The sequence below is a fragment of the Carlito syrichta genome, unplaced genomic scaffold (assembly GCF_000164805.1).
Source record: "Carlito syrichta isolate Samal-C Ts95f unplaced genomic scaffold, Tarsius_syrichta-2.0.1 Scaffold279718, whole genome shotgun sequence".
NCBI lineage: Eukaryota > Metazoa > Chordata > Mammalia > Primates > Tarsiidae > Carlito > Carlito syrichta.
The window spans coordinates 8431-18160 of NW_007223814.1; positions in this window are offsets into that span (position 1 = coordinate 8431).

Genomic DNA, 9730 nt, shown 5'->3' on the forward strand with positions numbered 1-9730 from the left:
AGCAAACTTTTTTCTGTCTCTACAAATTGCAATAATGTTAGAAATTAAATGTTAGAAATTAAGGTTACAAATCTTTTGCTATTACAAATGCTGTAGTATTCCACATCACTGAGCACCAATTTTTACATACACGTATAAGAAACTCTAAACATTAGATTTCTAGAAATGAAACCTCTGGGTCAAAGAGTCTGTGTGAGATGACATACAAATGGCATAAAAGTATATGAAAAAATGTTCAACATCATATTTCATTAGGTAGCTACAAGTTAAAACAACAATGAGATACATTAACTTTTAAAATGGCTAAAATCCAAAACACTAAAAAGCAAAGATAACCCTCATTCACTTACTGATAAAAATGCGAAATTGTACAGCAACTTTAGAAGCCAGTCTGGCAGTTTCTTGCAAAGCTTGACGTTGTTTTACCATATGATCTAGCTGTCATATTCGGTGATATTTACCAAATGAGTTGAAAATTTATGTCCATACACATACCTATCCATAAATGTTTACAGTCTTTTACGCATAGTTGCCAAATCTTGTAAGAAACCAAGATGTCCTCCATCTGGTAAATGGATCTGGAAACTGGTACATCTATGCAATGGAATATTATTTGTCAATAAAAAGAAATGAACTCAAGTCATGAAAAGACACAGAGTAGCCCTGCATGTATATTACCACGTGAAATAAGCCAGTCTGAAAAGGATACATAGAATATGATTCCAACTATATGACATTGTGGGAAAAGCAAAGCTATGGAGACAGTAAAAAGATCAGTGGTTGCCAGGGAATTATGCGGGAGGAAGGGATAATCACAGAGGATTTTTAGGGCAATGAAACCATTCTCTGATAGTGGCAGATACGTGACATTATGCATTTGCCAAAACACACAGAGCTGTACAACACAAAGTGTGAATCCTAACATAAACTATGTGTTTTTTATTAATAAGTTTATTGACATTAGTCCTTCCTAATGAGTGTACCACATTGATGAAAGATGTTAATATTAGAGCAAATTGGCAAGAGGGAAGGGAATATAAAAACTTCTTACTTTCTATTTAATTTGTATGTAAATCTAAAACTGTTTTAAAAAATAAAGTATTTTATTTAAAATTAATCACGTGTGCTTTTTTAAAATTGGTACTACCAGTTGCTCTTGGTTTTATAGGTTTTAACTTTGAGTCTAAAGAGATTTTATGAATGTCCATTTTTTTTTTATTCCATGTCATTTTGGGTACTATAACTTTTTTATCTTTGTCAATCTGAGAGCACAAATAAATCAAATATATTTTGGAGGCAAAAAAATACTTAATGTATCTATGAAATAATACTTACAGGCAGGCATGGTGGCATGTGCCTATAGTCCCATCTATCAGGAGGCTGAGGCTGGAGGACTGTTTGAGTCCAGTAGTTTGGGGCTGTAACGCTCTACACCGATCAGATGGCCGCAGTAAGTTTGGTATCAATATGGTGATGACCCTGGGAGTGAGGGACCACCAGCTGACTAAGGAGGGATGACCTGCCAGGTCGCCAATGGAGCAGGTCCAAATTCCCACGCTGATCAAGAAGGGATACTTATAAATAATTGGCCTCATACTAACTTTCAACTTTCCAATTATGTGTTATTAAAGAATAGAAGAAGCAAAAGTTAAGAGAAACCCTCAATAATCTTTCTCTATCAACTGCTTGCTAAAGCTGCAATCAATAAATAATGGTGCAGAAATAAGTTCCAAGCAGATTAAAAGATTAAATATAGTTTTCACTATAGCTATAGAAAATATTGGGAATTAGGGTGGCAATTTTATAAGTATAAAATAAAAGAAGAAATCATAAAGACAATGACTTTTTGTATTTCAAAAAACATTAAATTTTTACTCCTCAAAACAAATAAAAATCACGCCAAAAAAAAGGGTAAAGAACTGCCCAAGTTGAGTTTTTGCAGAATTTTTAGGATACAGCTCACCACTTTCTTTTCTATTGAACTCACTGGTTTTCAATTTCACCTAATACACATCATTCAAGAAAAGGTAAGTACTTTAGAAGAATTTAAACTCACAACCCAAAATAATGAGAGATTTAAAGAGCACAACTACTTCCAAAAAAAGTTGAAGAGCATATACCATTGAAGAGCAATAATTAGAACAAACAGCCCAAGAATTTTTTAATGTATATGATAAATATATCAAAGAAAGGAAAGGAAGTAGAAAACAAAAATAATAAAAATTTTAAGTTAACAATTAAAAATAAAATTAGAAATACCATGTTAAAAAAGTAACTTAAATTGGAAAAACACAATAGATTAGATAAATACTAAAATGGATATACCTGAAGAAAGAATTAATGAATTGTTACTACCAGTTCTAGAAACTCTCCTAGATGGAATAGAAAAAAAAGAAATTTTTTTTAAATGAAAATAAGATTACTAGTGACAACATATGGATACTGAAAGTTCCAAGAGAAGAGAAATATAAAAAATAATGTGGAGAAGATGCTTGGAAAATAATTGTTACAACAAATGGAAAAATAGTCCATGCTCATGGATTGGAAGAATCAACATTGTTAAGATGTCCATTCTACCCAAGGCAACCTACAGATTTAACATAATACCCATTAAGTGACCAGCAGCATTATTCTTAGACCTGGAAACGACAATACAGGAATTCATATGGAAACATAAACAACCACAAATAGCCAAAACAATCCTCAGCAAAAAAAAAAAAAAAAAAAAAAAGCGGAAGGCATCACACTCCCAGACTTTAAGCTTTATTATAAAGCTACAATAATCAAAACAGCCTAGTATTGGTGCAAGGACAGGCATATAGATCAATGGAACAGGATATAGATTCCAGAAGCAAAACCTCAATTTCTCAACCAATTCATCTTCAGCAAAGCCTCCACCACTAACCACTGGGGAGGAGAACCTATTCAGTAAATGGTGCTGGGAAAACAGATTGACCACATGTAGAAGGTTAAAACAAGACCCCTACCTATCACCATACACAAAAATCCACTCTAAACGAATCAAAGACCTAAACGTAAAACATCAAACTATAAGAGCATTAGAAAATGCAGGAGACACCCTTATGGAAATTGTAACTGGCAAACAACTCCTGAACAAAACCCCAAGTGCCCATGCCATAAGAGATAAGCTAGACAAGTGGGACTTCATCAAACTGACAAACTTCTGCAAAGCCAAAGAAACCATTGAGAACTGGGAGACAGTCCACCGACTGGGAAAAAGTATTTGCCAACTGTATGACTGACAAAGGTCTGACATCTAGGATTTACAAGGAACTCAAACGTGTAAAAAAGAAAAAAAAGCAAGCAGCTCATTACAAAGTGGGCAAGAGATATGAAAAGGCAGTTCTCAAAAGAAGACATATAAACCAGGCTCGGTGGCTCAGCCTGTAATCCCGCACCTTTGGGAGGCTGAGGTGAGTAGATTGCCTGAGTCCGTGGGTTCGAGACCCTCCTGGGCAGCGAGACCTCATCTCTACAATAAATCAAAAGATCAGCCAGGCGTGGTAACGCATGCCTGTAATTCCGGCTACTCGGAAGGCTGAGGCCGAAGGATCGCCGGAGCCCAGCAGGTCGAGGCTGCGGTGACCGGGAGCGGCCACTGCACTCCAGTCTGGGCGACAGAGTGAGACTCCAACTCAAAAAAAAAAAAAAAAAGAAAACGTACGAGCAGCCAACAGATACATGAAAAAATGTTCAGCCTCACTAGTCATCAAAGAAATGCAAATTAAAACCACACTGAGATACCACCTAACTCCAGTCCGGATGGCCAAGATCAATAACCCAAAAAACAACAGATGCTGGAGAGGATGAGGAGAAAGGGAACACTTCTACACTATTAGTGGGAGTGTAAACTAGTACAACCTCTGTGGAAAACAGTTTGATTATTCCTAAAAGATCTAAAAATTGACCTTTCATATGACCCTGCAATCCCCTTTCTGGGAATATGCCTTGAGGAACTTAAATCACTCTATGAAAAAAGATACCTGCAAATGTATGTTTATTGCAGCATTATTCACAATAGCAAAAACATGGAACAAACCGTGCTGCCCATCAAAAGAAGACTGGTTTAAAAAATGTGGTACATATACATGATGGAATATTATGCAATCACAAAGAAAGACAAAATTATGAACTTCACAGCAACTTGGATGGACTCAGAGTCTATGATACTGAATGATCTATCACAGAAACAAAGAACTGAGTACCACATATTCCCATTCATAAGTGAACCTTGAACAATGATCATAATACTATAAGCAAAGGATTGGCAGTAGTGGGAAACTGCCAGGGGGTGGAGTGGAATTTGCAGTAGTGGGAATCTGCTGGGGTGGAGGGCATGGCATTGGCAGTAGTGGGAAATTGTCAAGGGAGGAGGGACACACCTCATCAACAAGGGTACTTGCATAACGAACATTTGTATACCTACCCCTAAATTGTACCTTACATCTCTAAAATAAAAAATTTAAAAATTAAATAAAAAGAAAAGAATTGTTACTATTCCTCAAGAGTTAAGATAAATACCTTCATCTTGAAAGGATACAGAGTACCCTACAGGAGAGATTCAAACTATACCTAGATGCTATATAGTAAATTTTAGGAATATAAAATTGGAGTTTCTAGGAAGAAGGAGAAGATTAAAAAGAGAAAAAAAGTCTTATGTCAGACTCCCCAATAGCATCAACGATGCCAGATGAAAAAAATAAAATAAAAGTTTTAAAATATCAAAGAAAAATAAATTGAACCTTAAATTGCATACCCAGACAAATTATCATTCAATTGTGAGGATTTAATAAAAATATTCTTAGGCATAAAAGACCTCAGAAGATTTGCCACACACACAAAAAAATCCATATTGAATAGCTTTGGGAAAGTACTCAAATTGGAAAAGAAACAAACAGAGGAGATGCTGTAAAAGATACCAAAAATAAGGAGGATCCAGCACACTTTAGTATATTTCATTGTGAAAAAATAAAGAAATTAAGACCAAAAAATTCATATAACAAATAACCCATGTGAAGGCATGAAAAATCTAACTAAAGACAGGTAAAGTGTTTGTAAAAGAAACAAGGGAACAGGAGAGATGCTAATATTCTGTTTGTTTGTATCTTGAGGAAGATATTTTAAAAGCAAGCAAGAACATGATGCATAGAAAAAGGATATAATAATTTTTTAAAAGCAAGACAATAAAAATGAGCCCAAATGTCTCCATTTATCACAAGTATAAATGGGTAAAGCTTGGAAATAAAAGGGATTTTCATGTAGGAAATGTTGAAAGTAAAAACATGATTTCAAGATGATGAAATTTACTAAATGGGTATCATGTACATTATTCAGTTTATGGATAAACCAAAAGTCCTTACTTTACCACCATATAATATATACAATTTTTAAAATTTACACAAAAAGAAATGTTAAAAGTAAAAGATTGAAAAAGCCTATCAGGCAAATATATATATATATAATATATTTTTTTTTTTATGTATACAATTTCAGGAAAAAATTTATCATAGAGATAATGAGGGTTGTTATATAATTATATAATGTTCAACTCATTAGGAAAATATACAATTTCAAACTATATTCGCCAAATAAAATAACCTTAATATAAATAAAGTGAAAATTGATAACATAGGGAGAAATGAACAAATCATCCTTATAGAGGAAAACTTTAGTGTATGTCACAATTATTGACAGGTGAAGCAGGAAGCAATTTAGAAAAATTGTAAATGATATGAGCAACATAATTAAAGTATTGTCATAAAAATATTGTCATGTGACTCACAATCCAGAAAGTAATCTTGAAGAGATCCCAGAGTTCAGCCAGGGTATTAGCATACTCGTGCTACTGATAGCAATCAGAGATCTTGCCATGATCTCACCATGCTCCCTATCCTAATGTGCTTCAGTTCAGTTCCCTTCACAGCCACTCAGAGAAAGAAAGGGATGGAAACAAGTTCTCGTGGCCATCTGGCACCACAGGCTTGTCACTCCAAACATACATAGAAATCTGCGTGTAACTAAAGCACAGATTTTTCCAAACCATACATACAATGTTTACAAAATTTGACCATCTGCTGAAACATACCAGGTCTCAACAAATTTTGATGGATAGATATAATAGAAACTGTGGCCTTCAAACATAATATATTTCAGATAGGAATTAGTAACATAAAAGATAAATTTTGAATACCTGCATGTTGGGGACTCTTACAATATATTTCTAAATACCTCTTAGATCAAGAAAGATACCATAATAAAAATTTTTGAATAGTAATCAAAGCTGATATTAACTGATGATTAAAATTGATATTAAAATTTGTGGAAAGCAGTGACAGTGGTACTTCAGTAATTAGAATAATATTTTTAGATTATATCTTTAAGGCTAAAGATTAAAGAGCTTAAACAACAGAATAAATCTAAAAATAGAAAAATATAAAGATAAAATAATATACAAGTTAAATCTTTAAAATATACAATAAAGAGAATCAACCAAACCAAATTCATAATTCTAATTAAGTAGACAAATGTCTTGGTATGATTGGTTGAGGATGGAAAGAGAAACAATAAATATTTTAAATAAAAATTGGCATATAAGTAATGGGAAATTGTCAGGGGAGTGGGAGAGGGATTGGCAGTTGAGGGAAACTGCTAGGGGAGGGAGGGGCATACCTCATTAACAAGGGTACCTGCATAATCAATGGTTGTATACCTAAACCTGAATTATACCCCACATCTTTATAATAAAAAATATATATATATCTGTCTGGGGATGGAGAGACATGGAGAGATACCCCTTATTTACAAGGGTGCCTGATTGATGCACATTTGCATACCTAACCCTTAACTGTACCCCACAATTTTATAATTAAAAAATGTTAAATTAAAAAAAAAGATATATATATATATATAAAGTGGCATGTAACTGTAAGTACTGCAGAGACAAAAAGAAAATGAAGGAATACAAATTAATATTAACAAATTTGAAAGCTTAAGAATAATAATGAATAAATTCTTTAAAAATTAACAAAACTGACTGAAGGAGGCATAGAAAGTTTACATGCTCCTATAACTAATAAAAGATATAAATTAATAATTTTAAAATTTCCTACAAAGATGGTATTGCAGGTTTATTCTAAACAATTCTTCTAGAAAATGGAATTAGAGGAAACGGACTGACTCATTTTTTAAAACTTTAACAGAAAAAAAAGAAAAGATACAGTATGTATAAGAAAAAGCACAAATCCATCATATTTATGATAAATAAAGATGAAAAAATTATAATCCAAATACTAGCAAATCATATTCAAAAGTATATGAAAACATAACATATTATCCCCCAGATTGATGCTGGGTAGCATGGGGTGCAGTTGTTCTGTGGGTTCTTGAGTCTGCCACAGAAAAGAATTTCAGAGTGAGTCCAATGTATAGCATAAGACAATATTTATTAGAAAGAAAAGATTCTCAAGAAAGAGCATGGGTGCTGTAAGAGAAAGGACACATGCTGGTCTTTACCAAGAAGCTTTACATAATTTTATGATGATTAAGCAAACCATGAGCTAAGAGCAGAGGGCTGCAGGTATCTGGTCAAGAGTTTTGATTACCATCTCTCAAACTTTTAAGGTCACAAAGACCTTCTAAATAATGAAAATTATTGGCTTACTAAATTGGAGTTTTTTTCTTTTTTTATAATATCATCTCTGTGTTTTGAGCAATTCCCTATTGTTTCTGTGATTAACTGTACTGGGAGATCCACATTCCAGCCCGTAAGGTAATCAGTTCTTGTATGCCTGGTCGATCAGGTGAAGGTCATGTACTGAAAAGAAATATGTCTGAATGCTTACCCTATTTTAATTTAGACCTGCCTGCAGGAAACTCATCTATCTATGTCTAAGCTATGTTGGTACCATGCTCACTCTGGGATAAGTTTATTCCAGAATTACAGGATGAGTTAATATTAGAAAATCTAATAGAAATACCATTTTCTAGTGAGGTGAGTAAGTTGAGATAAATATTGTATTAAATTCAAAACCTGTTCATGACAAAGCACTTAGAAAACTGGAAATGGAAGGATAGCTATTTTTTTAAAACCTACAACAAGCATGATTCTAAGTGAGGAAACATTGGAAGAATCATTATAAAAATAGAGATGCCTGCTGTCTTCACTTCTTTCAACATTGTGCTGGAGGTCCTACTCACTGTAAATGCAAGAAAAAATAAGCTAAAGGCATAAGATTGGATAAAGAGGAAGAATAAGATTATCATTATTTGAAGCTCATATGATTTCTACATAAAAATACTAAAAAGACTAAAAAAATTATACAACTTTACTGAAGAGCATTTTTAATGGCCTAAGTAAATGAAGATACCAAATAAATGGAGATTGAAAGATAATATCACAAAAATATCAATTCTCCTCAAATTCATAAAAGGATTTAGTGCAATTCTAGTCAAAATTCCTACAGGTTTCTTTGGGGAGATGAAGACTAATATAACGTCAGGATTCTAAAATGCATATGGAAAAGTAAAGGGCTAAGACTAGCCAAAAATAGTAAAGAGCAGCTGCTCTACTAGATATAAAGATGTTTTATGTAGCTGTTGTAGTTAAGACAGTTATATATATGCAGGAAAAGGCCAATATAAAGATGGAACAGAATAGTCCAGCCTTGGTGGCTCAGCCTGTAATCCCAGCACTTTGGGAGGCTGAGGCAAGTGAACTGACTGAGCCCTCGGGTTCGAGACCAGCCCGGGCAACTTGGCGAGACCTCATCTCTAAAATAAAATAAAATAATTAGCCAGGCCGAGTATCGCAAGCCTGTAGTTCTGGCTACTTGAGAGGCTGAGGCAGAAGGATCGTCGGAGCCCAACGGGTCGATGCTGGGGTGACTGTGAGTGTGTCATTGCACTCCTGCCTTGGGGACAAAAGGAAAAAGAAAAAAGATGGGACAGAATAGACATTCTAAAGAAAGATCTGAAAGTATATGAAACTTTAATAAATAACAGAAGTCAAATGGCAGGCTTTTGGGGAAAGGAGGGGCTATTTAATTAATGCTGTGGAAAAATTCATTTATGGATAAAATGAAATTTGATTTCTACTTCAATCATATTCAAAAATCAACTATAGATGGATTAAAAAATAGATTTTAAAAGCAAAACTTTCAAAGCCTTAGAAGAAAACATAAAGTGGCTGTCTTTACGATCCTGAGGTGAGGAAGAATTACACAATAGATATCCAAAAAATGTGACCATGAGACAAATTTGATCTATTCAGTTCAAAAATTCTGTTCAAAGATACCTAAAAAGGAATTATCAAGACAAGCCCTAAACAAGGAAAAGATACTTACAAACAAATAACCAACAATGAAATAGTATCAAGAATGTACAAAGAATTCCTACAAATAAATAAGGAAATGGCAAACAATCAAATATAAAAATTATTGAGAAAAATTAATAGGAATAGTGACTTCATAATGTTGAAAAAATCCATAAATATCAACAGTGCCAATAAAATCACGATGAAAAAATTAATATACTCCCATATTATTAGAAAAATTAAATCAGACAATACCAAATGTAAGAGAATAGCTCCCACTGGGTTCATTTATATACTGCTAATGGGGTGTAATTATCACAAACACTTTTTTTATAATACTGTGTATTATATTGAGCCATTCACCCCACAACCTAGCAAGTCCACTGATACATGGTAAAA